The 5732-nt window shown below is 45.3% G+C and overlaps 1 non-coding gene across 1 annotated transcript; it reads left to right on the top strand.

The window, feature by feature from the left end:
- The first annotated feature begins 4487 nt into the window (after nt 1–4487).
- TRNAP-UGG (transfer RNA proline (anticodon UGG)) lies at nt 4488–4559 on the top strand. The gene has a single exon. It is a non-coding gene; the product is annotated as a tRNA-Pro (tRNA).
- The last annotated feature ends 1173 nt before the right edge of the window (nt 4560–5732 follow it).

Genomic DNA, 5732 nt, shown 5'->3' on the forward strand with positions numbered 1-5732 from the left:
ACATGCAGAATTTTTCTGCAACGCAACTAAGCATTGTGAACCTAGCCAGATGGATCATGGAAAAGTCAAAGAAGCCTTCACTCAGTGAATGCTGAATGGGAGGAGGAACCTGAATCTTGGGACACAATGTAGTGAGGGGAGGTAAGTAATAGGAACATTCTTGCCTCAAGATAGGAGGCTAAAGCAGACCTGAACTTAAGAACTGCTTCTCTGCTCTAGAAGATAAACAGCATAATAACCTTTTAAAGAAAAACATTTCTTTGTTATAGATGATAAAAATCCTGCATTGAATCTGCAGTTTGTTTACTTCCTGCTTTCATGGAAGCAGACATTAACATCCTGTGCTTTCAAATGAGCTTATCTGCCATGACATAAAGCTGACACAGCTGAGGAATCAAATTACAACTTGTAATTAGACGCAGATGAGGGGGAACCAGGACAGGCTAAACTCTCTAAATACAAATGAGGTGCATTTCTGGTTTCCCTCTGTCCTGTGCAAGAGTTCAGGTCCACTAAGATTTTTGACACTAATATTTAAATCTACTGTTTTTCTGGAGCACAACCCACGTTGACCTGGCATTTCCACGTGGAAATGGTTTTCTCCACCAGGAACAACTAGGCCCATCAGACTGTTGAGGCTCTTAGGCTTCCCCCACTAGTGCGGATATGAGATGGAAGAGCCAAGATGAAAGTGGAGTTTTCCTGGATATTCCTTGTCATTTCTGTTATGCACCTCCTACTGGGTGTGTTTTGTTACTCTTATTTATGTCACACTTGTCTATACTTTTTGTATTCGTACATTGCTGTATAGTTGGTATCGATTGCATCTCCATAATTTGGAGTAAAGTGCCATGGAAACATCCAAGCCTAATGCTACGTACACACTTGCGATAACGATCGTTTACAAGGAACAATAGTTACCAGACGAACACAATTGGAACGATTGGAATGCAACGATGGGATGCAGCAATCATAATACACATTTTAACGATTGTTCTCGCAGAAAAGAACGATCAGAGGGAAATGTTGCGTACATATTTATATAAAATTAAAAAAAACACAAACATTGGGTTATAATAGATACAAATATATGATAGTTAACTTGCAAACAAAGTTTATTTGAAATTTGTAATGTAACAATCTTTACAGGCTGCGCTACACAGGAAGTACGGAAGCTGGCCAAAATCCAACGCAGGCGCATTGGCCCTTGTAACGATCGTGCTCGGCAGATAACTACACACTATAGTTTTGTTCGTTCAATATGATCCGTCCTGTTGGATTTTCTCATCGTGACGATATTGTTCGTTTGTCGTTGTACTTAATGTTCGTTTGGTAAAGTTCTTTACCCGATTGTCGGCAGACCGATCGTTAAGCTGCTGTTTCAAATGACCATAGTCGCGAGTGTGTAAGTACCATAAGTCTATTACAATTCACAAAAGGTAAAGGAGCGGGAGGATTCAGCTACTTCTTGAACAGGTGATTTATTATACATGATGTAGGTATTGCATTTTTTGATCACCTGCTTTTTAGGCCAGTGGTAGAAGTTAAAATGTAACCATATTGTGTTTTTGTAAAGATATTTATTAGCGAACTACAATACAATGTGAAAGTGGATGAACAGCACCACCTGCTGGAGGTACACAGACAGCCTTCAAATAGAGATCCTTCTGTGTACTGTATTATGCTGCTGCCTCCAGGTCATGAGATAGCAGAAGATAGAGAATATAGGACTTTTACAAGATCAGACGGGAAACTTGATTGTGGAGAACTGAGCTAAAACAGAAATTGTAAATGTTTGCTTTGCTTCTGTCTTTACCAACCAAGATGATAGCTTTAGCTTACAATGTGGCCCTAGGTTGTTCTTCCCACTCTACTTCATTCAGCATGATTTGCCAGACACAGGAAGGTGTGCAGGCCCGTTTAACCACCCTTGTGTACATTTAATTGCAGCCATGCAGCCGCGGGTAGCTTTTTTTTTTTTTTAATGCATTTAAATTGGTGTAGCTAGCACTAGGCTAGCTACACTTTCCCCCAAGTCGCCGCCATAGCGACCCCTGGAGGCTATGGAGAGGCTGTGCCGGCGCGGGCTCTGGGGGTGGGGGGGGAGCATAAAACATCGGCGATCGGGGGGGGGGGGGGACCAGAGCGGGCCAGTGGCGATCGGAGGGGTGATGTAGCTAGCCAAGTGCTAGCTACACCCACTCCGAAAATTTGGTGAAAAACGACCCTTCAGGGCCGGAGAAATCCACTGCGGCGGTGATGGACAAGCTGAGCCAAGGTGGTTAAATAAGATCAAGCTTGACAAGGCACCTGGCTTGGATGGCATCCACCCCCAGGTATTAAAGGAGTTGAGTTCAGTTATTGATAAGCCACTTTGTTATTTTCTGTGATTCTCTTTCAAGTGGGTCAGTTCCTTATGACTGGCGTACAGCTGATGTTTTCCCCTTATTCAAGAAGTGGAAAAAAACAACAACCAGGAAACTAAAAACCTGTAAGCTTAACATCAGTTGTGTGTAAATTGTTTGAAGATATTCTAAGGGTTGCACTTTAACTCGGGGCCGGTTGAAGCCGCTAATAGAATATCAGTATCATTACCAATATCTGAAACATTACCAATATTCTACTTTCACTTCACTTAACCTTCTTTTCACACTTACCCACCCTCAACTATTCCTAACACTTACCTACAACGCTCAACCTCCCCCCCCCCCCCCCCCCCCCAGCCGATATCTACAGCACATTCTATGCTGCTAAAATGTCCCTCAGACGATATCTGCCATGCCTTCTGTTGCAAAATTATTTTGGTTATAACACTGGCCACCGCTATAGCTGCCGCCAGAACCCTAATTACATGCTTGATCTTTTGGTATAGTCTTCCTACACTTTAACACTTATTCTCTCATCTCCACCAGCCAAAAGTAAAGAGCAGGTTCAATTTGTGTACTGTGTGTATTTTTACTTTATGCAGTACTGTAAGGCCTCTTTCACAGGTCGCACGTTAAAACAACATTTAACGCAGAATAACTCACTGCAATGAAAAATCAATACCCCATTCACATGGCACACGTTGTGTTGGTGATTAAGGCTGCATGTTAAGTGAAAGTACTGCATGCAGTGCATTATACACGTTATTAGCTGCGTTGGACTGTTTGCACATGCTCAGTAATGACTTGGAAACATACTTTTCATTGAATGTATGCTCTACTGCAGTGTTTCTCAACACGCGGTTCGCGTACCCCAGGGTGTACGCGAGACCATAGCTGGGGGTATGCAGCCAGGAGGGGATGCAGCGCAAAACGGGGGGAGCATGCCCACACATAGCGGCGGGGAGGGGGGTCCACTCCCCCCCCCCCCCCCCTCACCTTGGACTCCCCCGTCAGCGCTTCCCCCTCCGACACGCATTAATAGCGGCGGCGGCATGGTAAAAGGAACGCGGACTTACTTCCGCGTTCCACGCCAGAGGTCCTTCTCTCTCAGCGATGACACTACTTCCTGTTTATCAGGAAGTAGTGTCAGGCTCAGAGAAGATTGGACCTCCGGCATGGAACGCAGAAGTAAGTGTGCGTTCCTTTTACCATGCCGCCGCCGCTGCTGCTATTAATGCGTGTCGGAGGGGGAAGCGCTGACGGGGGAGGAGTGGACCCCCCCTCCCTGCCGCTATGTGTGGGCATGCTCCCCTGTTTTGCGCTGCATCCCCTCCTGGCTATACTTTGGGCACACATGCCTGACTAAACTGTAGGCACCCATGCCTAGCTATACTGGGGGCATCCATGCCAGGCTGTACTAAGGGCACCCATGACTGGCTATACTGGGGGTACTTATACCTAGCTATACTGGGGGCATCCATGCCAGGCTGTACTAAGGGCACCCATGCCTGGCTATACTGGGCGGCACCCAATCCTGGCTGTACTGGGGGCACCCATGCCTGGCTATACTGGGGGCACCCATGCCTAGTTATGAGGACACCTATACCTATATATACTGTGGGCACCTATACCTAGCTATACTGAGGAGGGCACTTATACTGGGGGCGGGCACCTATACCTGGCTATCTGTCTATACTGGGGGCACCTATACCTGCGGTGCGGTGTGTGTGTGTGTGTATATATATATACTTGGCTGGAACTGAATTGCGGTAGGGGGTACTTGGGTCGAAAAAGTTAAACACTGCTCTACTGTATGCGACCGTAACAGGGCACTAAGTTGCATTGCGACTATTTTTGGGCATTAAGTTGTAATTTGCGTTGCGACTTTAATGTCGCTTTAAAATGCAACGTCCTACTGTAAAAGAGGCCTTAAACATTTCTCTATAAATATTTTTGGAACAAAATGTACTTTGCTATTTGAGTGCTTTGGATGATATGCATGTTGCCATCACGCTGTAGTTTATTCATGTAACTATAGTTTGTTGCTCTGTTAATTGTATGTGCAGCATGAACAACGCGAGTAGCTTGGAATAAGGAAGGCAGCTTGAAGTCTATATCAGAGGCTCGTTGGTCTAGGGGTATGATTCTCGCTTTGGGTGCGAGAGGTCCCGGGTTCAAATCCCGGACGAGCCCAGTTTTTGTTTTTAAAACAGAAAATCATGTAAATTGTTTGTGGTAAAATATAATTATTTTATGCATCATAAAATTAAACTAGTTTTATTTTAAACTGAATACTGCATAGGGAGCATGTCTATTGTCTTCCCTAGTGCTGTATGCAAATAACATTGCTGCTAAAGGAGGAATGCAATGCTTTTATACTTGCTCAGTGTAGCAGTGCTGCATTCTGATGGGGTTTTATTTACCAGTAAAGCATTCCTTTCTCAGGCCAGCCTTTGTAAAGCAAGTCTTTGTCTAGCGTGCATGTCTTTGTGGTCATACAGCCCCGGTGTAGAGTGCAGTGATGTGCCTGTGCTGTGTGGGTTTCTGAAGAATATATTCACAGCTGAGGTGACAGGAAGTGGTAAGGTTGAGATCATTCGGTAACGTCACACAGCAAAACCTTTCCCATACATGTATACCTCCTGGAATCTGTACCTCACTGTGCATTAATCATAATTATTGTATTCTCAAAGGAAACTGTTTAGTTGGTTAGAGGGAGTATGGAAATGACAGTTTAGGAACTAACAACTCTATGTAGGAAAATATATAAAACTAGTGACCTAAGCCCTGCATCCTGTCCCAACGGCCGTGTCAGTGCAGGACGTGCGCAGTAGCGCAAAAGCACTGACACAGGGACATGGGACGCAAGGACACTTGTATTTTATTAGGTAGGATGAACCGGTTTGCAACAGAGTGAGATGTTGTGATGTCTGGCATTACTTACCTTCAGGGGGCTGCTCCTTAACCCTGTAAGGCTTGGTGGTGTATTCTCCACAGTCAGCATGCAACGCATGAGCTGACGTGGAGGAGGTACACACACTAGCACCAGGAAACAGGCTATCCCTTAGTATAGTGGAGGGGAGGACTGACTCCAATAGGAGATTGTGGCGCACAGAGCCGGTGCAGATCTGACAGCCACAAACAATGCTTTCGTATAACGTCTCAGCGCAAAGTAGCGCTGAGCGCATAAACCGGAACTGAGGAGATCAGGACAGGTAGACAGAATGAACGCTTGCTAGCTAGCGGCTACTTAGCGACAGCAAGCGTCCAAAACCAGACAGACTGGAATGAGGCAGCCAATGCGATGCGGCGATGGCGTGCCTCACAAAGACTGGACGGGATAGTCAGAAAATAGCAGGATTAAGA

Source organism: Hyperolius riggenbachi, chromosome 1 (genome assembly GCF_040937935.1).
Source record: "Hyperolius riggenbachi isolate aHypRig1 chromosome 1, aHypRig1.pri, whole genome shotgun sequence".
In the NCBI taxonomy this organism is placed as follows: Eukaryota; Metazoa; Chordata; class Amphibia; order Anura; family Hyperoliidae; genus Hyperolius; species Hyperolius riggenbachi.